The sequence below is a fragment of the Stegostoma tigrinum genome, chromosome 1 (genome assembly GCF_030684315.1).
Source record: "Stegostoma tigrinum isolate sSteTig4 chromosome 1, sSteTig4.hap1, whole genome shotgun sequence".
Lineage (NCBI taxonomy): Eukaryota > Metazoa > Chordata > Chondrichthyes > Orectolobiformes > Stegostomatidae > Stegostoma > Stegostoma tigrinum.
Window position 1 is genome coordinate 170,657,054 of NC_081354.1, and position 25,018 is coordinate 170,682,071.

At 45.0% G+C, this 25,018-nt stretch overlaps 1 protein-coding gene and 1 long non-coding RNA gene across 3 annotated transcripts in view; one reads left to right on the top strand and one right to left on the bottom strand.

Moving 5' to 3' along the window:
• The window catches only part of rnf24 (ring finger protein 24), a 150,919-nt gene that overhangs the window by 84,779 nt on the left and 41,122 nt on the right, over positions 1-25,018 (bottom strand). Inside the window, exon 2 of one of the 2 annotated variants that reach the window (XM_059650291.1) lies at positions 23,480-23,642. The exons of the other annotated variant lie outside the window; for it this stretch is intronic. The gene's annotated coding sequence lies outside the window, so the exon portion shown is untranslated. The remainder of the gene's footprint in view (positions 1-23,479; positions 23,643-25,018) is intronic. 2 annotated transcript variants of the gene reach the window in all.
• The window catches only part of LOC125455720 (uncharacterized), a 32,305-nt gene continuing 21,834 nt past the window's right edge, over positions 14,548-25,018 (top strand). The window contains exon 1 of the long non-coding RNA XR_009446555.1: positions 14,548-14,739. This is a non-coding gene — a long non-coding RNA (uncharacterized LOC125455720). The remainder of the gene's footprint in view (positions 14,740-25,018) is intronic.

The window sequence follows — 25,018 nt, forward strand, 5'->3', positions numbered from 1 at the left end:
AGAGCTAGGTGTCTCTTTCATATTGGTCATTGGGCTGCTGTTCTTTTTATCTTTGCATTTCATTAAAACACTTAAACAACTTTCTGATGATTAATTTTTACTGAGTAAAGGTTAAGAAGATTTGGCTGCAGCACATACCAACTACTTCAATTAATGTGCACTACATGAGCGTTTTAACAGCAGAGGCCAACAATCGCAGAGGGCTCTATGTCAGTGCAGCATTTTGTAAACAAATTACAAATCATGCAGCTGCTTAAGAGTTGGCAGGTTTTTGCCAAGTTTAGAGAGGAGCGGTATAACTTTGGCTTGAACTCTGCTGATTTCCTGTGGATTTTCATAATCGGAAAAGTAAATGACACAACTTTGGTTCCTCAGGCCTACACTGGGCCTCTATCTGTTAAAGCATGGGAACACCACCAGCTGCAAGTTTCCCTCCAAGCTACTCACCATCCTGATTTGGAAATATATCATCATTCCCTCACTGCCATTGAGTCAAAATCTTAGAATTCCCTCCCCTTAAGGCATTATGGATCAACCTACCGCAGGTCAAGAAGGCAGCTCAACACCATGTGCCCCAACCCGAAATGTCAACTTTCCTGCTCCTCTAATGCTGCCTGGCCTGCTGTGTTCCTCCAATTCTAGACTGTGTTATCTAGGGAAATAATAAATGCAGGCCAGCCATGAATGGAAAGAAGAAACACTCCCATGGATTGTTCCAAGGCTTCACCGTTCCCAACCTCTATAACCTCCTTCACTCCAGTACGCACAACTCCCTCCAGTTTTTGCTGCTTGAGCATTTCAGGTTTGAATCTCTCCACTAAAGGCCTTCAGCTTCTTAGGTCCTCAATTCTGGAATTCATTCCTTAAACCTGGCTTTCTCCAGCTCTCTCCACTGCACAGTATGTTTTCAAATCCCATTCTTTAAGTAAGTTTTTCATCTCCTGTCCGAACATCTTTATGGTCAGATGTCAAATACTGTCTGTCCAATCGATCAAATACTTTCAAAGCGTAATCACTCATGTCGGGTGGATACCTTCTTCAGAAGAGCATCAAAAGGTATTTTGTATTTGCGCGGGAGGACAGACTGGTCCCTGATTCAATGTTTAAACTGAAAGAATGATTGCCACACTCCTTCATTACTAGAGAGTATTACTGTACATTGTTGCACTGAAAGCCTAAAATGAGACAAGACTCACATCCTTCCACTCAGAGATAACGGGAACTGCAGATGCTGGAGAATCCAAGATAACAAAGTGTGGGGCTAGATGAACACAGCAGGCCAAGCAGCATCTTAGGAGCACAAAAGCTGACATTTTGGGCCTAGACCCTTCATCAGAGAGGGGGATGGGGTGAGGGTTCTGCAATAAATAGGGAGAGGGGGTAGGTGGACCGAAGATGGAGAGAAAAGAAGATAGGTGGAGGGGAGAGTATAGGTGGGGAGGTAGGGAGGGGATAGGTCAGTCCAGGAAAGACAGACAGGTCAAGGAGGTGGGATGAGGTTAGTAGGTAGGAGATGGAGGTGCGGCTTGAGGTGGGAGGGAGGGATGGGTGAGAGGAAGAACAGGTTAGGGACGCAGAGACAGGCTGGGCTGGTTTGGGAATGCAGTGGGGGGAGGGGAAGAGCTGGGCTGGTTTGGGGATGCAGTAGGGGAAGGGGAGATTTTGAAGCTGGTGAAGTCCACATTGATAACATTGGGCTGCAGGGTTCCCAAGCGGAATATGAGTTGCTGTTCCTGCAACCTTCGGGTGGCATCATTGTGGCACTGCAGGAGGCACATGATGGACATGTCATCTAAAGAATGGGGGAGGGATTTGAAATGGTTCGCGACTGGGAGGTGCAGTTGTTTACTGCGAACCGAGTGGAGGTGTTCTGCAAAGTGGTCCCAAAGCCTCCGCTTGGTTTCCTCAATGTAGAGGATGCCACACCGGGTATAATGGATACAGTATACCACATTGACAGATGTGCAGGTGAACCTCTGCTTAATATGGAAAGTCATCTTGGGGCCTGGGATGGGAGTGAGGGAGGAGGTGTGGGTGCAAGTGTAGCACTTCCTGCGGTTGCAGCGGAAGGTGCCGGGTGTGGTGGGGTTGGAGGGCAGTGTGGAGCGAACAAGTGAGTCATGGAGAGAGTGGTCTCTCCGGAAAGCAGACAAGGGTTGGGATGGAAAAATGCCTTGGCTGGTGGCGTCGGATTGTAGATGGCGGAAGTGTCGGTGGATGATACGTTGTATCCGGAGGTTGGTGGGGTGGTATGTGAGGACGAGGGGGATCCTCTTTGGGTGGTTGTGGCGGGGGCGGTGTGTGAGGGATGTGTTGTGGGAAATGCGGGAGACGGGGTCAAGGGCGTTCTCGACCACTGTGGACGGAAAGTTGCAGTCCTTGAAGAACTTGGACATCTGGGATGTGCGGGAGTGGAATGCCTCATCCTGGGAGCAGATGTGGAGGAGGTGGAGGAATTGGGAATAGGGGATGGAATTTTTGCAGGAGGGTGGGTGGGAGGAGGTGTATTCTAGGTAGCTGTGGGAGTCGGTGGGCTTGAAATGGGCATCAGTTACAAGCTCGTTGCCTGAGATGGAGACTGAGAGGTCCAGGAAGGTGAGGGATGTGCTGGGGATGGCCCAGGTGAACTGAAGGTTGGGGTGGAAGGTGTTGGTGAAGTGGATGAACTGTTCGAGCTCCTCTGGGGAGCAAGAGGCGGCTCCGATACCGTCATCAATGTAACGGAGGAAGGGGTGGGGTTTGGGGCCTGTGTAGGTGCAGAAGAGGGACTGTTCCACATGACCTACAAAGAGGCAGGCATAGCTGGGGTGCATGCAGGTGTCCATGGCCACCCCCTTTGTCTGTACGAAGTGGGAGGAATCGAAAGAGAAGTTGGTGAGGGTGAGGACGAGTTCGGCTAGGCGGATGAGGGTGTCGGTGGAGGGGGACTGGTCAGGCCTGTGGGACAGGAAGAAGCGGAGGGCCTTGAGGCCATCTGCATGCGGAATACAGGTGTATAGGGGCTGGACGTCCATGGTGAAAATGAAGTGTTGGGGGCCAGGGAATTGGAGGTTCTGGAGGAGGTGGAGGGCGTGGGAGGTGTCACGGATGTAGGTAGGGAGTTCCTGGACAAAGGGGGAGAAAATGAAGTCCAGATAGGTGGAGATGAGTTCGGTGGGGCAGGAACAGGCTGAGACAACGGGTCGACCAGGGCAGGCAGGCTTGTGGATTTTGGGAAGGAGATAGAAACAGGCCGTGCGGGGTTGGTGAATAATAAGGTTGGAGGCTGTGGGTGGGAGGTGCCCTGAGGTGATGAGGTCATGAATGGTGTTGGAGATGATGGTTTGTTGCTCAGGGGTGGGGTCATGATCAAGGGGGCGGTAGGAGGTGGTGTCGGAGAGTTGGCGTTTGGCCTCGGCGATGTAGAGGTCAGTGCGCCATACTACCACTGCGCCACCCTTGTCTGTGGGTTTGATGGTGAGGTTGGGGTTGGAGCGGAGGGCTGCCCGTTCTGCAGGGGAGAGGTTGGAGTGGGTGAGAGGGGTGGAGAGGTTGAGAAGCAGCCTAATTCGTCCCCTCCCACCACAGGCAGCAACACACTGATGAGGGTGAGCTGCATAGGCGATTAGCACTGTTTTCACACACACGTGCCCACGCACGCGCGCGCACACACACACACACACACACATTCTGAGCAATATGTGAAAGGTCACTGACATTCAAAGGCCAGGTCAGATGCGATCGAAGGTTCTTTGCTAGTCCTGTACACTTTAAGCCAATCACAGTACTTTAAAAATTAAATGGGGTGAGTTTTATTTCATGGTTTCATGGCTTAGGCATCATTGGCATTATTGCTCAGGACAACACTTGTTCCCCATTCATGGTCACCCTTGCACTGAGTAGCTTGCTAAGTCATTTTACAAGAATCAATCAAATTTTTTAAAATTCATTCACAGGATAAGGCCGTCACTGGCTGGAGCAGCATCTATTGTCCATCCCAAGCTGTTAAGAGTCAACCACATTGCAGTGGGTCTAGAGTCACATGTCAGCCAGACCAGGCAACGATGGTGGGTTCCTTCCCTAAAGTGAGCCACATCATTAGATTCCTATTCTAGATATTTACTGATTTCAAATTCCACCAACTGCTGTAGAGGGACTCGAGCCTGGGTCCCCAGGACATTATCCAGGTCTCTGGATGAAGAGTCCAGCAATAATACCACTGGGCCATTCCCTCCCCTTGCTCAAATAGGCAGAGACCTAGAGTCATATGCCAGTCAGACCTGATAAGGGTGGAAAATTTCTTTCCCTTGAGGACACTAATGAATCAGATTTTTGTTTAAACTTATTCTCCTAACTGACCTGTTTGGAGATGTTATTATACCATCTTTGGAGCAAGTGGGACTTGAACCTATTTCAGCCACCCTCAGTAATGGCGACCATACATCTATTGTCAATTAACATAAAAACCCACCCTGTGGTGCAGTGCTGGTGTCCCTATGCCAGCCTTGGTCCACTGCACCACAGGATGGGTTTTTATGTTAATTGACAACAGATGTATGGTCGCCATTACTGAGGGTGGCTGAAATTACAACTGAATTTAAACTGTACAGCTATACAGTGAGTTTTGAACTTATTTCTGTGAAACATTAACCTGGCTTTCTAGATGACAAATCCACTATCTTGGCTGGTTTAATGCTCCTTAACTCTTTGCTGCCTGTGATTGAAATAACTTATTTGCCCTGTGAGTCACCACCGCTCCCTCTCCCCTCCCCAGTACAAGCACTTCACCGAATCAAAGAATATTCCAACACAGCAGGTGGCCATTTGACCCAAAGTATCTGTACTGGCTCTTTGAAGGAGCTCTCCAATTCATTCCACACATTCCCCATGGCTGTGCAAATGTTTCTGTTTGAAACAACTTCCCTGTTGAAAGTTACCAATGAGTCTGCTTCTTCCACCATCTTGGGCCACAATAGTACAGATTAAAACAACTTGCTGAGTTTAAAAATCCCTCATCTGCCTCTGAATTTTATACCAATTATTTACAATCTGTGTTCTCTGGTTATCGACTTGGCTGCCTGTCAAAGCAGTTTCTCCTTGTTTACCCTATCAAGCTTTGACATAACTTTGAACACATCCATTAAACCCTTGCTTTCGGGAGAAAAATCCCAGTTTCTGTGATCAATCCACATAACCGAAGCCCCTCATCTGTGGCACTATTCTAGCAAGTGTCAAGAGTTTGACATCGTTCCCTGATGTCTGCTGCCTGAACTGAACACATTCCTCCAGGTGCCTGAATATCTATTTCTTTAATTCTGAATAATTTCAACTTTCTGCCAAACTTGCAAAGAGCAAGCCCCATGGCTTCCTGTTCCTTCCACGCTCTTTCCCACACACACACTGTTGTTGGTCTTTTAGGCTGGATCTGAGTAGGAAGAGAAAAATTATCTCAATGCCACACTAGTGATTCCAAACACATCCATTTGTAAAACCAACATGTTGTTAGTTCTGTGACAATGGGAACTGCAGATGCTGGAGAATCCAAAATGACAAAAGTGTGAAGCTGGATGAACACAGCAGGCCAAGCAGCATCTCAGGAGCACAAAAGCTGACGTTTCGGGCCTAGACCCTTCATCTGATGAAGAGTCTCGGCTCGAAACGTCAGCTTTTGTGCTCCTGAGATGCTGCTTGGCCTGCTGTGTTCATCCAGCTTCACACTTTGTTACGTTGTTAGTTCTATCTTTCTTGTGTTCTCTCTCTCTCTCCCCCTCTCTGGCTACCACACACTCTGCACGGAAGGATTAGCTCAAAAGGAAGATGCTTTGAAAATGTACCACGAAAGTCATCCCAAAGATGGAATTTACATAAAAAAGAGCAGGGGCTTACAAATGCCACATTCTGTTTGAGATGGCTTAGTATTGTGTGGCCAGGAACAAATGTTTATTTGGTTCAAATCCCAGTGGCTACTGCTGATCTAAATGCTGACCTTTCCTCTCAATCAGATCAGACCAAGGGCATCTCCTAAAGGGTTGTTCGGTTCAGTCAAAAATATGGAAGGTCCTTCTGAAATCTCCCTCACAGCCCTTGACAGGACACATGGAAAAAGCCTATCATCTGTGTAATTACAGGCAAGATATATCAGCCTTGGAGGGGATAATGCAGAGTTATCAGAACGAACCATAATCGTGATCCAGTCTGTGCTGGCTCTTTGAAAGACGCCCTGCGGAGCCACATTCTCCTGCTGTTTCCCACAGGCCAGCCAATGTCCTGTGGGGGTATTCATCCAATTCGCTTTTGTGAGTTATTCCTGAAACTGCTTCCATTCTCCTTTCAGGCACTGTGTATAAAACTCACTGCATAGTGTTGTCTCCAGTTCCTTTGCCAATTGTATCTGCATTCTTTGGCTACCAAAACCCTTTGCCACTGGAAACAAATACTCCTTATTTACTCTATCAAAGTCTTTTTTTAAGGGGTTGAATACCTGTACCAAAACCCGCAACGGCATAAAAACGTTTAAGTATGAGGACCGGTTCCATATTGTATTCATTCGAGCTTAACTGGATGAGGCATGAAGACAGTTAAAACGATTAGGAATTCGACAGAAATTATTCCCTCTAGTCGGGAGAATCCAAGTCAAGGTGATAAAAACTGTCTATGAAATCAGGCAGCAATAGGGTAGGGGGCAATCTGGAATTCTTTCCCTAAAAAGCGGCAGATGCTGTGTCAACTGACATGTTCCAGGTGAATTGACAGATTTTGTTTGCCAAGAGCATCAAAGTATATGGAAGAAAGTTCAGTAAAAGGTTTGAAGCATTGGTCAGTTATAATCTTGTTGAAAGGCACAGAGTTTGTCTTCCTGTTGGAAAATCACTAACCCACCTTTGCTCCTGTACTTCTCACAATGTTTGGTTGATGCATCTAGAATCTTTCTTTCCCATAAAACTACTGACTCCAATTTAGCTGAAAGTTTCTGACTTTCCTCAACATATTGTCAAAGCTTGCCTCAACAACAAGGACAAACATTTGTTCCAATCCCGCCAGACCATCACTGTGCTTTGCAGAGCTGTTGTTCGGTGGGTAGCTCTTAATTCGGAGTGTGAAGTTAGGTCCCGTAACATGAAATCTTGAGTTGTTGTAGTGTGCTGCTGAGAGAGCCTGGCACTGTCAGAAATGCCAGTTTTAGATACAAGATCCTGTTTGCCCTCTCAGATTGACATTAAGTAAAACACAGGTTACAAAAACAAAAACAAAACAAACTGGTGACGGTTATGGAAGAAAAGCCAGTTTGCATTTTCCCACATTGAGCTAATTTGGGCTGTTCTGGCTCACAGCTTAAGAAAAACATATAAATACACTTTTGGAGGCGCGGATAAAACATTTTAAGCAGTTAAGTCTGCATAGACTACACAACTTCATGTTTCAGTTTCAGTTTCCTGTTCAGTGTGAACTGCCCTCCCTTCGACTAAGCCCTGCGCACTGTGGATGACCTTTACATACAATGGTCTAAACAGAGGATTTTAGTCATTGTTTAGCATCCATTCGATTTTGAAAGTAAGCACAGCAAAATCCAGAATGGCATTGACCAATTGTGCAAACATCACCATGCGACACTCTGTTCTAATTCTCTGGGACCAGCTCACCAAAGGAGGTCAGATTAACACAGATTAATGTTACATTTTTACTCAGTGAACCTGAGATGCACATATCCAACACCCATCAAACCATTTGGCCCATAGTTACACTGTCACCTCTCTGAAATTAGCACCATTCCCTTAGTTCTTGCCATGTAGCTCTGCAATTTTTTCACCTGTTCAATTTGATTTTCTTTTCGTTAGTCTGTACAACCAGCCGTAGACAAGTTAGCATAGGAGGAATCCAATCTCTCCCCAAGTTAGGTATACTCTGAATCCACCTATGTCAATTCTATTCCATCTATTTTTCAACATCTTTCATTTTTGTTTTACTCAATTCTTTCACAGGGTGGTGTACCTTCAACAACTACCCAACTACACTACAATAAATCTCTGTACTAAAACGATTCTTCCAAGTTTTTCTTTCAAGCACCCTAAGAACAATCTAGCTTTGAGATCTATTAAACCTCTGGCTGCCTGCCTGTGAGAATTTAACCCATGCTCATTGGCAATTAAGCATTTTGCTAGCATCCATATTTGTGTTAGCTTGACTCAGTGGAAGTACTCTAATCTTTGAATAAAAGTGAAGCAGGTCTCTCTCCACCTATCTTCTTTACTCTCCATCTTCGGTCCGCCTCCCCCTCTCTCCCTATTTATTCCAGTTCCCTCTCCCCATCCCCCTCTCTGATGAAGGGTCTAGGCCCGAAACATCAGCTTTTGTGCTCCTGAGATGCTGCTTGGCCTGCTGTGTTCATCCAGCTTCACATTTTATTATCTTGGAATTCTCCAGCATCTGCAGTTCCCATTATCTCTGAAGCAGGTTCAGGTTCATTACAGCATCTGAATTGAAAGACCTGCGCTGTACTGAGGGAGTCAGAGACGCTTTCATACAGTCATACACTCCCACAGTGTAGATGCAGGCCATTCAGCCCATCAAGTTCACACTGCCTCCAAAGAGCAGCCCACCCACACCCAGTCTCCCACCCTATCCCTCTAACCCTGCATTTCCCACAACTAATCCAGCTAGCCTGCTCGCCCCTGGGCACCAGGAGCAATATACCATTATCAACCCACCAAAGCTGTACATCTTTAGACAGTGGGAAGAAACCCGCGCAGACAAGGGGAGAAGGTGCAAACTCAACACAGATAGTTGCCTGAGGTTGGAATCGAACCTAGGTCCCTGGTGCTATGACAGGAGACAGCTGTGCTGACCGCTGAGCCACCACTCCACCTTGTTTGCTAATTATTTTAAACCCCATCCTCTCATTGTTGACCCTTTCATGAGAGGGAACATTTTTACCCTGTTAACTCTGTCTGGAACTCTCATGATTTCTGAATACTTCTCAGGGTCCTCTCTCTGCCTTCTGGTCTGCAAGGAGAACAGCTCCAGCTTTACCAATTTATTTCCTTAACAGTAATTCCTCACCCCTAAAACTATTCTACTAAACCTCTAATCCCCTCTCCACAATGCCTTCACACTGTTCCGAAAAGGCAGTGCCCTGAACTGGATGTGACGCTCCAACTGAGGTCAAAATAGTGTCTGAATTAAGTTCAAACATGACCACCCTGCTCTAATGCTCTCTGCCCCTACTTGAAAGGCCTATGTTACTGCTTGCTTAATGTTCTCTCAACCTATCTTTGAAAACATTTTCTGAGCCTTCCATTAATGTTACTCATGAATGAAATGTGTTCAATGGTAGTGCTCAGGTGGAGAGGGAAAATACTGTTCAGAATGTGATGGGCAATGACACATGGGTTGCATCCTGTCAGCTATTTTTATTTTTATTTATTCATTCATGGGAAGAAGACAGCTCTGACTCGGCCAGCATTTATTACCCATCCCTAATTGCCCAGAGGGCAGCTAAGAGTCAACCACATTGCTGTGGGTCTGGAGTGACAAGTAGGCCCAACCAGGTAAGGATGGCAAATTGAAAGAACTGCGGATGCTGTAAAACAGGAACAAAAACAGAAGTTGCCAGGAAAAGCTCAACAGGTCGCGCAACATCCGTGAAGGAAAATCAGAGTTAATGTTTCAATATAATGTTAGGGAGGGAATTCCAGGATTTTGACAAGGTGACAGTGAAGGAACAGCGGTATATTTCCAAGTCAGGATGGTGAGTGGCTAGGAGGGGAACTTGCAGGAGGTGGATCTCCCACCCTTATCCTTCTAGATGGTAATGATGATGGGTTTAGAAGGTACTGTCTGAGGAACTTTGGTGAATTTCTGCAAAGTAACTCGCTACGGAGTGCTGCTGGTGAAGTGAGTGGATGTTTGTGGATGTGGTGTCAATCATGCCAGTTGACTTGTTTTGGATGCTGTCAGGTGTTGTTGGAGTGACGCCCAGCCGGGCAAGTTGGGAGTATTCCATAAAACTCCTGACTTGTACCTTGGTGGGCAGGTTTTGGTAAGTCAGGGGATGAATTATCCACACAGTCTTTGAGTCATACAGCACGGAAGCACACTCTTTGGTCCAACTAGTTTACACCGACCATGTTCCCCAAATAAACTAGTCCTATTTGCCTGCATTTTGCCCACATCCCTCCAAACCTTTTCTGTTCATGAACCTATCCAAATGGCTTTTAAATGTTGTAACTGTACCTGTATATGACACTTTATCTGGCAGTTCCTTCCACATTTGAGCCATAAAGTATGTCCCTTAGTTTTGAACTTCCCCACTCTAGGGAAAAGACCTTTGCTATTCACCTTATCTACAACCCTCTTGATTTTATAAACGTCATTAAGGTCACCCATCAACTTTCTACAGTCCACTGAAACAAGTCCCAGCCTACTGAGCCTATTTTATAACTCAAACCCTCCATTTCCAGCAACATCATGGTAAATCTCTTCTGAATCCTTTCCAGCATAATAATATCTGTCTTATAAGAGGGTGACCAGAACTGGACACAGTATACCAGTAGTGACCTTCATTGATATCCTGTACAGCCTCAACACAATGTCCCAACCCCGACACAAAAAGGTCTGAGCAAAGAAAGCAAGCATGCCAAACACCTTCTTAATTACCCTGTCTACCAGTGGCATAAATTTTAAAGAATTATGTACCTGAACTCCTACTGCACTATCCAGGGCCCTAACAATTGCATAAGTCCTGCTCTTGTTTGTTTTACCAAAAAGCAATACTTCACATTTATCCAAATCCACCTGCCACTCCTCAGCCTATTGACCCAATTGACCAAGATCTCTTTGTAATGTTAGATAACCTTCTTCACTGTCCCCACCAACTTTGGTGTCATCCGCATACTTGCTAGCCATGCTTCCTATATTCCCATCCAAACTGTTTATATAAATGACAAACAAAAGTAGACCTAGTACTAATCCCTGTGCAGTTACAGGCCACCAGTCTGAAAAACGACCCTCCAACAAAATCCCTCTGTTCCCTACAGTCAAGCCAATTTTGAGTCCAATTGGCAAGCTCATCCTGAATCCCTTGTGATCTAACTTTCTTAATTAGTCTACCATAGGGATTCTTGTGAAAGACTTTACTAAAGTCTATGTAAACAATGCCTATCTCTCTGCCCTATCAATTTTTTCGGTACTTCCTCAAAAAACTCACATTAAGTTTCTGAGACACGATTTCCAATGTACAACACCATGCTGACTATCCCTAATCATTTCTTACTTGTCCAAATGCATGTACATCCTATCTTTCAGAATTGCCTCCAAAAAGCTTACCCACCACCAATGTCAGACTCACAGGTCTATTGTTCCCAGGTTCTCTTTCCAGCTTTTTTTACAACCTCTGTGCTGCAGGATTCCTAGCCTCTGACCTGCTCTTGTGGCTGTTCAGTTTCTGGTCAATGGTAACCCCCAGGATTTTGGTAGTGGGGAGTTAGTGATGATAGCATCATTGAATGTCAAGGGGCAGTGTTCAGATTGTCTCTCGTTGGAGATGGTCATTGCCTGGCATTTGTCAGGCATGGATGTTACTTGCCACTTACCAGCCCAAGTCTGGATGTTGTTGCATTTGGACATGGACTGCTTGAGGATCTGAGGATTTGCGAATGTTGTGCAATCATTAGTGAGCATTGGCACTTCTGACCTTATGGTAGGTGGAAGGTGATTGATGAAGCAGCTGAAGATGGCTGGGTCTAGGACATTACTCTGAGAAACTCATATAGAGATGTCCTGGAGCTAAGGTGACTGGCCTCCAAAAGTCATGACCATCTTCCCATGTGTCAGGTATGACCCCAAACAGCAGAGTGTTTGCCCCCTGATATCCACTGATTCCAGTTTTGCTAGGGATCCTTCATGCCACTTTCTGACAAGAGGGGGTTGACATCAAGCATTGTCACTCTCATCTCATCTCTGGAATTCAGCTCTTTTGTCCATGTTTGAACCAAAGATGTAATGAGATCAGGAGCTGAGTGGCCCTGGCAGAACCCAAATGGGGCATCACTGAGAAGGTTATTGCTGAGCTGGTACAGCTTGATAGCACTGTTGATGACACTTTCCATCATTTTACTGATGATCAAGAATAGACTGATAGGATGATAATTGGAAGGGATGGATGCATTCTAAATTTTGTGCACAGGATGTACCTGGGCAAATCTCTACTTTGCTGCATAGATGCCAGTGTTGCAATGTACTGGATCAGCTTGGCTAGGGGATTGGAGGGTTCTGGAGCACAAGTCTTCAGTACAATTGCCAGATTATGGTCAGGGCCCACGGTCCTTGCAGTATCCAGTGCCTCCAACCATTTCTTGATATCATGTGTAGTAAACTGAATTGGCTGAACACTGATAATTGTGATGCTGGGGACCACTGAAGGAGGCTGAGATGGATCATTGACTTGGCATTTCTGACTGACAATTGCTGTGAACACCTTACGTTTTGTACTGATGTGTTGGGCTCTTCCATCATTGAGGATGGGGATATTTGTGGAGACTCCTCCTCCATTGAGTTGTTTAATTGTCCACTCCCATTCATGACTGGATGCTTTGCTAAGCAACAAGGAATAGTTTACTACATGAGGGAGATTATTCAGCCCAGGTGGTCTAAATGGATGTAATTTACGCATCGTGTGCCTCACTAAGAAATTCGTCGTTTAAGAAAGTAGCAAAAAACATAACTCAGTTTACAGGCCCCTTTTACATAAGGACTGTATGGAGCAAGTACTAATCAAAACAACTTCGCAATTTTTAATGAAGCTTTCAGAGAGATTATGCAGAGATTTGCCTGAAGAGGCAGAGGAATTTGGGTCGCAAATACCAGTCTGTAGAGCTGAAGGCACAACGTCTCATCTGGGGGTGGAGGGGATGAGAAGGATGGGAGCACGGAAGATGCCCTGTTTAAAATGTCATCTTGTGTGCACTCCAATTGCATTTAAATATTGGTGGCATTGATTTGTCACTGAAATCTTATCCGGCTGCAAAATATAAACAAAGCAGGTACAGATACATCAGACAACGAGATCTCTTAAGCAGCTCCTCAATACTCGGAAATCCACCCACCATGTGTAACTCAAGGTAACTGCATGCACTTCTATAGTAACTGCAGCCTCAGCCTCTTTGACTCACAAATCATAGAACATAGAACATTACAGCACAGTACAGGCCCTTCGGCCCTCGATGTTGTGCCGACCTGTCATACCGATCTCAAGCCCATCTAACCTACACTATTCCACGTACGTCCATATGCTTGTCCAATGACGACTTAAATGTACCTAAAGTTGGCGAATCTACTACCGTTGCAGGCAAAGCGTTCCATTCCCTTACTACTCTCTGAGTAAAGAAACTACCTCTGACATCTGTCCTATATCTTTCACCCCCTCAATTTAAAGCTATGCCCCCTCGTGCTCGCCGTCACCATCCTAGGAAAAAGGCTCTCCCTATCCACCCTATCTAACCCTCTGATTATTTTGTATGTCTCAATTAAGTCACCTCTCAACCTTCTTCTCTCTAATGAAAACAGCCTCAAGTCCCTCAGCCTTTCCTCGTAAGACCTTCCCTCCATACCAGGCAACATCCTAGTAAATCTCCTCTGCACCCTTTCCAAAGCTTCCACATCCTTCTTATAATGCGGTGACCAGAACTGTACACAATACTCCAAGTGCAGCCGCACCAGAGTTTTGTACAGCTTCACCATAGCCTCTTGGTTCCGGAACTCGATCCCTCTATTAATAAAAGCTAAAACACTGTATGCCTTCTTAACAGCCCTGTCAACCTGGGTGGCAACTTTCAAGGATCTGTATACATGGACACCGAGATCTCTCTGCTCATCTACACTGCTAAGAATCTTACCATTAGCCCTGTACTTTGCCTTCCGGTTACTCCTACCAAAGTAGAGCAAATCAGGCAGCTTTATTTTCATCCAGGCTTTAACTTAATAAAAGGGGCTTATCTCTGTGTTTGGAATAATTTATCTGCTGCTTATCTACCGGCAATAGAGGAGTTTTGAGGCACATTTGTCACAGATTTGAGTCATTGTTTTGATGGATATTCTTCATAAAGGTGCTGCCCTTTTAAAAGATTAACCACTGTGCAAACCTCTCTCAAAAGATGATTACATGACACAGAGCCTGAGTTAGATTTAATATCTTACTTCCTTTAGAGAGTTCAAGGAAAGGTCAGAACTCTGGATCCTACAAAGTTCCTTACTGCTACTAAATGAAAGCACTGTGTTTAATGACAAGCCATCACTGGGCTTTTTTTATTGCATTTCCTTAAACTGGGCCTCCCTTTCCAGATCATAGGAGGGAGATAAAACAAAACTCAGATCCCTGCATTGGATCACTCTCTCAAAGAACCTACATCTTTAATTCGGATTGCCTGCTGGATAGTTTATCTAAGCACTCTCAATGACCTGACACAAAGGCTGCAAACTTATCAATGTTTTCCTGCTTAATATTCATCTGATATTTGCCTTTAACTTGTAAGAGATAATTCTTCCACTGCGTGCTCTCAGTCAGACATACTGCTCGCTGGGTGTGAATTTAAGACTATTTGATTTTCCAGCCAGAGTGGTCATAGAATCTGCACAGTGTGGGGAAGCGAGATAATTGGCCCATCCAGTCCACACTGTCCCGCTGAACAGCATCCGACCCAAACCCAGCCCCCACCTCTTGCCTCTTGTTTTCAGGGCAGCAGCGTGAGCCAGAGTGCTGAGGGGAAGGTAAGCTGGTTTTTGTTTCTCCTTGTATAAAAACTTACCTGGTGCAGCAAGAGGCCCTCTTGTTTTCAGCGATGGGTGTGTGGAGGGAACGCAAGCCAGGAAGGAACAGATAAATTCGGGCATTGGCTAAACCCGAAAACACCACATGCGTAGTGTCTCCCACCAGCCTCCTCCTCTAACCAAAAAAGACTGTGTAGAGGGTCGGTAAGGCAAGGCTTTTTATTTCATTCTTCTTCTGGAAATCTGGAGTAGAGGGAATGGAAGCTCCGGCAGTTGTATGCTCCTCTTGCAGGATGTGGGAGGGAAGGGTCACTGCTGGTGCCCCCTCTGACTTCACCTGTGAGAAGTGGACCCAACTCCAGCTCCTCACAAACCGCGTTAGGGAACTGGAGCTGGAGCTGGATGAGCTCCGGATCATTCGGGAGGCTGAGGGGGTGATAGGAGTTACAGGGAGGTGGTCACACCCAAGGTACGGGAAAAAGGTAGCTGGGTGACTGTGAGGAAGGGGAAAGGGAACAGGCAGACAGTGCAGGGATCCCCTGTAGCCATTCCCCTCAATAATAAGTACATTGTTTTGGATACTGTTTGTCGGGGGGGGGTGGAACTTACCAGGGAAAAGCCACAGCGCACAGGTCTCTGGCACTGAGCCTGATCCTGTGGCAAAGAGGGGAAGGGGGGAGAATAAGACAGCAATTGTAGTGGGGGATTCAATAGGAAGAGGCCCAGACAGGCGGCTCTGTGGATGCGAAGGAGCTGAATGGATGGTATGTTGCCTCCCAGGTGCCAGGGTCCGTGATGTCTTGGATCATGTCTTCAAGATCCTTAAGGGGGAGGGTGAGCAACCAGCATTCATGGTACACATTGGACCAATGACATGGGTAGAAAAAGGACTGAGAATATGAAAGCCGAGTACAGGGAGTTAGGTTGGAAGCTGAAGTCCAGGACGAACAGGGTAGTTATCTCTGGATTATTACCAGTGTCACGTGATAATGAGGTAAGAAATAGGGACAGAGTGCAGTTAAACACGTGGCTATAGGGCTGGTGTAGGAGGGAGGGTTTCCATTATGTGGATAATTGGAGCACATTCTGGGGAAGGTGGGACCTGTACAGCAAGGACGGGGTTGCACCCGAACCGGAAGGGCACAAATATTCTGGGAGGAAGGTATGCTAGAGCTTTACGGGATGGTTTAACCAAGATTGGCAGTGGGTGGGGAACCGGATTTATAATTCAGAGGACAAGGCACTCAGCCTTCCAACAGACACAACAGGGAGCGAAATTGTTAAAAAAGAAATGTGGTTGATGGAGCGTAATTGCAGACACCAAGATGGTTTGAGGTGTGTATACTTTAATACCAGAAGTATCATAAATAAAGCAGATGAACTGAGAGCATGGGTTGGTACTTGGAACTACTATGTTGTGGCCATTACAGAAACTTGGGTAACTCAGAGAGAGGAATGGTTGTTGCAAGTTCCGGGATTTAGATGCTATAACATAAATAGGGAGGGTGGAAAAAGAGGTGGGGGAGTGTCATTGCTCGACAGGGCGAGTATAGAAGCTACTGAAAGGCAGTTCAAGAATGAAATGACTACAGAGTCAGTTTGGGTTGAGGTCAGGAACAAGAAAGGAGCAGTCACTTTGTTGGGGTTTTTTTTACAGACCCCCTAATCGTTGCAGAGAAGTAGAGGAGTGGATTAGGAGGCAGATACTGGAAGGGTGCAGAAGTCATAGGGCTGTAGTCATGGGTGATTTCAACTTTACAAACATTGACTGGAAACTGTTAGTTGTAATAGTTTAGATGGAGTGGATTTTGTCCAGTGTGTTCAGGAAGAACTCCTGACACAGTATGTAGATAGACCAGCATTAGGAGAGGCCACTTTAGATTTGGTGCTTGGCAATGAACCAGGCCAAGTGTTAGACCTATTGGTAGGAGAGCATTTTGGCAGTTAGTGATCAAAACTCTGTTTCTTTCACAATAGCCATGGATAAGGATAGGTACATACGGCAGGGTAAAGTTTATAAGTGGGGGAAGGGTAATTACAATTCAGTTAGGCAAGAACTGGGTAACATAAATTGGGAACAGACACTGTCAGGGAAGAGAACCACAGAAATGTGCAGATTGTTTAAGGAATGCATACTGCATGTGCTCGATATGTTTGTCCCCAGCAGGCAGGGAAGACGCGGTTGAGGGAGGGAGCCATGGTTCTTGAGAGAGGTTGAACGACTGGTTAAGTGGAAGAGGGAGGCTTATATAATGATTAGGGTAAGAGGAACAGCAAGGGCTCTGGAGGGATACAAGTTAACCAGGAAGGAGCTGAAGGAAGGGCTTCGGAGAGCTATAAGGGGGCACAAGAAAACCTTGGCGGATAAGATCAAGGAAACCTCCAAGGCTTTTTACACATACGTGCGGAATAAGAGAATGACCAGAGAAAGGGTAGGGCCAATCAAGGATTGTAAAGGGAATTTGTGCACAGAGCCTAAACAGATAGGAGAGGTCCTTAATGAATACTTTTCTTCAGTATTCACAACTGAGAGGGACCTAGTCGTAGAGGAGGACATTGTGAAACAGTCAAGTAGCCTACAGGAGGTTGACGTTAGTAAAGAAGATGTGCTAGGAATTCTGGGGAAGTTGAAGATAGTTAAGTTCCCCGGGCCTGATGAGATTTATCCAAGGATTCTATGGGAAGCGAGGGCCTTTGATGATGATCTTTTCGTCCTCACAGTCCATGGGTATAGTGCTGGAAGAATGGAAAGAGGCAAACATCATTCCCTTGTTTAAAAAAGGGAATAGGGATAACCCCAGAAATTACAGACCAGTTAGTCTTACGTCAGTGGTGGGCAAATTATTGGAAAGGGCTCTGAGAGGCAACATTTATGATCACTTGGAAAGGCTCAGTTTGATTCATGATAGTCAGCATGGATTTGTGGGGGGTAACAGGAAAGATTGTGAGGGTTAAAGGAAAGATTCTTGGCAGCGTGGAGGAGCAGGGGCATCTTGGGGTTCATGTTCACAGCTCCCTGAGAGCTGCCACCGAGGTAGTTAGAGTTGTTAAGAAGGCGTATGGTATGTTAGCTTTCATTAATGGAGGGATTGAGTTCAAGAGCCGTGAAGTTGTGCTCCAGCTATACAAAAGTCTGGTTTGGCCACATCTGGAGTATTGTGTCCAGTTCTGGTCACCTTGTTACAGGAAAGATGTGTAAGTGTTAGAAAAGGTGCAGTGGAGATTTACCAGGATGTTGCCTGGAATGGAGGGAAGGTCTTACAAGGAAAGGATGAGAGAGTTAGGGCTTTTCTCTCTGGAACAACGAAGGATGAGAGGTGACTTGATAGAGGTGTACAAAATGATCAGAGGTATAGATAGAGTGGACAGCCAGAGGGTTTTTCCTAGGGTGGAGGTAGCTATTATGAGGGGACAGATCTTTAAAGTGAGTGGAGGTAGATATCGGGGAGACGTCAGAGATAGGTTCTTTACTCAGAGATTGGTAGGGGTGTGGAATGCATTGCCAGAGAGGGTAGGGCAGTTGGCCTCATTAGGGCCATTTAAGCAGCTATTAGATCGGCATATGGATGATAGTATAAGGTAGCAGTGGAGGTTAGATAGACCTTAGCTTTTGGGTAAACGTTTGGCACAACATCGTGGGCTGAAGGGCCTGAACTGTTCTATGTTCTAGCCTATAACTCTGCATTTCCCTTTGCTCAGCCATCTAGCTTGCACATCCCTGGACACTGGGGGCAATTTCGCATGGCCAATTCACCTGAGCTGCATATCTTTGGACTGTGGGAGGAAACCCAAGGCTGGAATCAAACCTGGGTGTCCAGCATGTGAGGTAGCAGTGCGAACCACCGAGCCACTGCTACCCTAGTCAGAAAATGTTGGAGAGATTCTGGGTGATGGAGTCAGATCTTCACTATGCCGGTGTGAAATCTTTGCATTGTTTTCAAAGTAACTCTACCTAAAAGAATGGCCAGAGAAATGGGAGGAGATGGAAGGCAACGTGTATTCTTCACTTTCTCTCCAATCATGTTCACTGCAGCCTGTGTGCCCTAAAATGAGTCAATGATTGTCTACGCTTGTTCTTCCCATCAGCTTCCTGTGGGAGACAGGCCTCAAGTGGGCACAACCTCCTCACATACTGAGGCTGAGGTGGAGGCAGCAGATTCAATTGTGACTTCAAAAAGGAATTGGATCATTATCTGGTGATAAAGGATTTGTAGGCCTATAAGAAGTGCTATGTTATTATACCCCCCTGCAACTACATCCTGGGTGTTGGTGATTTACTCAAAAAGAGGGCTGGTGTGGACATGATTGGCCAAAATGGTCTCCCTTTGGGCTGTGACTGTTCTAATGTGGGGTAGGGGCTGGAGGGTAGCCATTATTAGAATATCCTTGGGGAAACTTTGGTGTAGCATTTGTGGGAAGTCCTGGGATTTACCCATTCCTTACAACCCTTCTGTGTGGGAAATATCCACCAAATCATTAACTGCAGTAAAGGAAGACCACTCAGTCTCATTTTAGAAGCAAATTTCTCTCAAAAAGTCCCAAAGGAGGATCACCAGTAAAATAGTATGTCTGGTCTCAGAAAACAAACTTTGTTTCGGGCTGTATGTGCCTGTGTGTGCGTGTGTTTGTGTGTGTGTGCATGTGTGTGCGTGTGTGTGTGCGTGTGTGTCTATGTGCATCTGCATGTTTGGTAGGGTGTCTGTCTGACTGTGCATGTCTGTGTACATCTGTATATGTGAAAATGTGTGTCTGTATGTGTAAGAGTGTGTGTGTGTCTCTGTGTGCATGTCAGTCAGAGTGTGTGTGTCTGTGTGTGTGCATGCCTGTATGTATGGGTGTGTGTGTGTGTGTGTGTCAGAGTGTATGTCTCTGTGTGTGCGTGTCTTATGTATGGGTGTGTGTGTGTGCATGCTTGTGTGTGTCAGTATGAGAGTGTGTGTGTGTGTCAGAGTGTGTGTCTCTGTGTGTGCGTGTCTTATGTATGGGTGTGTGTGTGTGCATGCTTGTGTGTGTCAGTATGAGAGTGTGTGTGTGTGTCAGAATGTGTGTCTCTGTGTGTGCGTGTCTTATGTATGGGTGTGTGTGTGTGCATGCTTGTGTGTGTCAGTATGAGAGTGTGTGTGTGTGTGTGTCAGAGTGTGTGTCTCTGTGTGTGCATGTCTTATGTATGGGTGTGTGTGTGTGCATGCTTGTGTGTGTCAGTATGAGAGAGTGTGTGTATGTGTGTGTGTGTGTCAGAGTGTGTGTGCCTGTGTGTGTGAGACAGTGTGTGTATGTGTCCGAGCATTCTCTCTCTTTATTGACAGGATTATGCTGCTGTTAAATTCTGCCCCAGATAACTGGACTCTTCACTGCCGCTGAATATTTTAATTCTATCCTCACGCCCCAATAACATTTGTGTTTGTTCCTTTTTTAAGAAAAACTACTACAAAATAACTAGATAATTCCAACAATTATGCATTCCAATGAAGTCTTCCCTTTTTCTCAGAAACAGTGTGGGAAGAAAGGTTTTACAGTAGTTAAGTAAATTGCTCTTCTTCCAGTTGATTAATAATTAGACAGTCTGGTAATGGTCAATGAGGGAATTGTAATAGTCCCTGACATTGACAATAATGAAAGTGAATTGTTGATATCTTCACTTGAATGAATGCCATACTGAACTGGTAACTATTTGCAACAGTTGAATTGTCAACAGACTACATTAGCAAAGTGCCCGCACAATTATGAGCAGGGCATCACATACATAGCTGTTGTCAAAGGCTTGAAGTGGAGCACGGGTCGCAATTTCTGTCTTGGAAGGTGGGGATGTGGGAAAACCTCAACAACTTAAACAAATTCTAAGCAGTCAACAGGGGAAGTAGTTTTGCAGATTCACCGAAACACTTTAAAAGAGTGTGAAGGAGTCAGATGTGTTTCATATAGGAAAAGGAGTTGGGATTTAAACACGGCCTGGGAAAGCAAGCTCTCTCTGAAGACCAAAGGTAATGAAACTCAATGTAGCTACAAGATGACTGATTTGGGAGTCTAAAGCAATCTAATACTCATTAGCTGAGTAACAGTGAGCCATCAAGAACATGACCACTGGAAGTACAAGAATACAGAATGTTCCCTGCATAACATAGAAAAGAAAACAAATGCATGCTGTTTGTCAGTATCTCTAAAATTAGTTGCATCATTTTAAGCTGCACTCTAATTTGTTACTCCCTTGTGAGTCAGCCCTTTGAGTTGGAAGTAAATCACTCTTTGTTTCACTGCCACCTGGTCAAAATCCTGGAATTCCCTATCTGACAGGGCTAAGGCTATCCCGGCAAGAGGGATCCTCACCAGAACCTTCCAAAAGGCAACGAGGACTCAGTAATAAATGCTGCATTTCTCAGTGATGCCGACATCTCTTAAACAAATGCATAAAATTTAAATTTAATTGCTTCTCTTTTTAATCGCCATTTATGCTAACTGCAAGTCTTTTCTCATAAGCCCTCTTGGTTATGCTTATTTACTAACTCCCTCTTCAACTTCAGTTTTCAGCTTCGTTCTCAGTTGCATTTTCGATACGACACTGTTGGAGGCACATTCTTTATTCATCTTATTTGCTATCTTTCTTTCCTTATCAGGGTTCTGGGTTTGTTTGCCCTATCTTTCCCTTTTATGGGAATGTAACTCAACTGTGATCAAACCATCACCTTGTTGAAGACGGTCCATTATTCAGCCATGGTTTTTCCCATCAGTCCCAGTCTATCACCATGGCTTCAGAAATACTTTTGTTAATCCATAGTTCCTTTAGTTCATTACTGTTGCTCTTGGTTATTCTTTGTCCTTTCTCACTGCTATCCCACATGATACACTGACCACTGGCCACCAAATGTTACAACATGTGGTGGGGTTAGTGGGAGTATAGGTGGATGAAGGATTCTATTTCCTACTTGTACTCACCTATCACCATCCCACCCACCTTTCCCAGACCCACCCATCCTCTCTTTTTTTTTCTGAGCTTCCTTTCCCCTTCCCATTTCTGGAGAAGGGTCCCGGCCCAAAACATCAACTTTCCTGCTCTTCTGACGCTGCCTGGCCTGCTGTGTTTCTTCAGCTCCACACTGTGTTACCTCAGACCCTAGCATCTGCAGTTCTTGCTATCTCAAAGTCTAGAATCTGTTTTATGAAGACTCAAAAAAGATGCTACCACATTCTGAGGACCAAGAATTGAATCCTCCAGATGTGGAGGAAATTCTCTCTGGCGTGAGTTCTGTAGTAGTATATTGTTGATATCAATGTGATTGTATCTTACTATTTGTTTCGAAATATTTAAACATTTTACTGGTTTATTTTATTTCATTTTCATTTCCTTTGCATGATGAATTTCAGTTTCGATAAAACCAAATTTGCAGCATTCAGTTGTTGATAGACTTTTAAAGTATATAGATGTCTTGGAACTGTCAACAGACATGTACAAATCAATAATCATAAGTATGAGCAGCAACTTTCATGAGGGACAGGCCAAGGGGACATGCCAGGAGCATTAAGAGGATCCATCATAAAAATGTTAAGAAGACCTGTCAAAAATAATCAACAAGGGGAACTAACAAGCTGTCAAAGCATTTAAACATCCTACCCACTAAGTCTTTGAAAATTATGTCCAGAGTGTTAAAAATAACCACTGTTTGCTGTTGAACTCTCTGTTGACATAAGCCTGCAGGTTACCATTACTGGGTTAATTCTGCATGATTGATTTCATTTCCACTATTAGAGTCGGATATAAACCAATTCAGGGTTTAGCAGTTCCAAGTGGGTACAGGCTCTTTGGAACAGGATTAGAAATGAATTCCAAGGTTTTTTGCTTCAAGGGATTGTGCACTTAAATATTTATTCCTAAATTTCTTATAATTGTTATATTTGTTCCAATCATTGTGCAGATAAAGGAATGTAATGTAATACATGAAATTGTTTTTTTTGAATATAATCTCATCACATATGGCAGTATGTAGGCAAATGGGGTTGGTATAGAGGAACATGGGGGAACATGTAGGATGTGAGAGTTAAAGGAGTGCGTGTAGGGGAGTAGATTGCTGTGGATGGAATGGGGGGTATAGGAGTAAATACAGGGGTTTACATTGGGATGGGAGGGATCAGGGGTTAGTGGGGTTCAGGACATGAAGGTCGCAAGGGTTGACATGGATGAAGTATGTTGAGTGTGGAGTGGGGTGAGGTGAGGGGAAGTCGGGGGTGAGAGGTGGAGGGCTGTTTTATTTTTGCTTTCGATACTACAACAGTGCCAGTGCACCAAAGGCAGCTTTTCGCACACACCACTTCCAACTCTGGTAGCATGCACCTTAAGCTCAGGGTTGCTCAACCTGACATAATACCGCCCCACTCCTTGAACTGAGGGTCTGACAACTGTGTAGCCATTTCAAAATGGCACTTTTACAGTGCACCAGGCTGGAGGGTGGGGGGTGGGGAATCAAAGCTGGAGTGTCTCACTGACTACCTAATGCCTTCATCATTCACTAGGTTCATGTGCTTTCACCTATAAGCACAAACAAGAAGCACTTTTAGAAATCAAGGACTGGCAGACCTCAGACTATTAATCTGGGATGTATTAAACTAATATCGTAGATCTTAGCTGGAATTTATGTTGACCTGCTTGTGATCGTTACCAAACAAATAATACAAATTAGTCAACTGTCTCCTCCTGCAATCTAGAACCCAAACACTTGCTTTCAAAAAAAATTGTTATTTCAATTCTCACCCCTTGTTGCCTGTTCCTTCAGCTCTCCTCTACTCCAATTCAGAGATGAATACAGTACTTGGGTGGTACAATAGCGTTGCTGTGGAAACAAGGTCAAAGTGTATGGGGCGTGGGAATGTGCAGCTGCAACGTCCTCATTTTGATAACAGTAAAACATGTGAGTCTGGGAAAAATAGGGCAGCAATTAGTTAACATCTCATTATTTACTGCTATTTCCTAATAAACAAAACAAATGCACATCATTTTGCTGACGTTATTCATTGGCTGTCAACAAAACAATTCTCTATTTAATTAAACAGTAATTATTGCCCTTTTTAAGTCCTGTGTATGAGGATACATACTAACACTTAATATGTTTTTCTTTTCTTTTATTCGTGGCATGTGGGTGTCCAGCACTTGTTGCCCATCCCTAGTTGCCCTTGAGAAGGTGGTGGTGAGCTGCCTTCTTGAACCGCTGCAGTCCACCTGCTGTGGGTTGACCCATAATGCTATTGGGGAGGGAATTCTGGGATTTAGACCCAGCGACAGTGAAGGAACAGCAATATATTTCCAAGTCAGGATGGTGGTGTTCCCATGTAACTGCTGCCCATGTCCTTCTTGATGGAAATGGTCCTGTGTTTGGAGGTTGCTGTCTTTGGGTCTTTGGTGAAATTCTGCAGTGCATCTTGTAGATAGTACACACTGAGAGTTACCGAGCGTCGGTGGTGGAGAGAGTGAATGCTTGTGGATGTGGTGTCAATCAAGCGGGCTGCTTTGTCCTGGATGTTGTCAAGCTTCTTGAGTGTTGTTGGAGCTGAATCCATCCAGGCAAGTGGGGAGTATTCCATCACACTCCTGGCTGGTGCCCTACACATGACGGACAGGGAAACAGGAAGTGAGTCACTCGCTGCAGTATTCCTAGCCTCCAAGGTGCTCTTGTGGCTACTGCCCCATTAAGTCCAATTGGTTTTCTGGTCAGTGACAACTCCAAGGATGTTGATAGTGGGGAATCAGTGATGATAATACCATCGAATGTCAATGGCAGCGAACAGTTTGAAGACTTTTTTAGATTGACTGTGGATTTATAAAGGAGTCAAAGTGGTGGACAGGAAAGTAGAGACCACATTCAGATCAACCATCATCTTATCAGAAAGTGGAAGAAACTTGAAGGGATGAGGGTCCTTCTCCTGCTCCTAACTGGTTTACTTGATTACGGTGCAAGTTATTCCGAGACTGGTTAACTTTCCTGCGATTTTCACAACTATTATAAACACAGATGTGTCAGGGGTAAGTTCCCCTTCACAAAACAAGGGCAGCTGTTGAATGAATTAATCGATTGCAGCAACACGTTTGTTTTGCAATCTTATATTGTGGTAACTCTCCCCTCCCACCACCACTGAAAACAAAAATCACTTGCATTTATATAGCACCTTCCACCACCACTATGCATAACAAAACATATTACAATCAATAAAGTGCTTCATGAAGAGTAGTCACTGATATAAAGTGGGAAGTGTGGTAGCCAGTTTGCATGCAGTAAATCCCCATGTAGTGCAATGT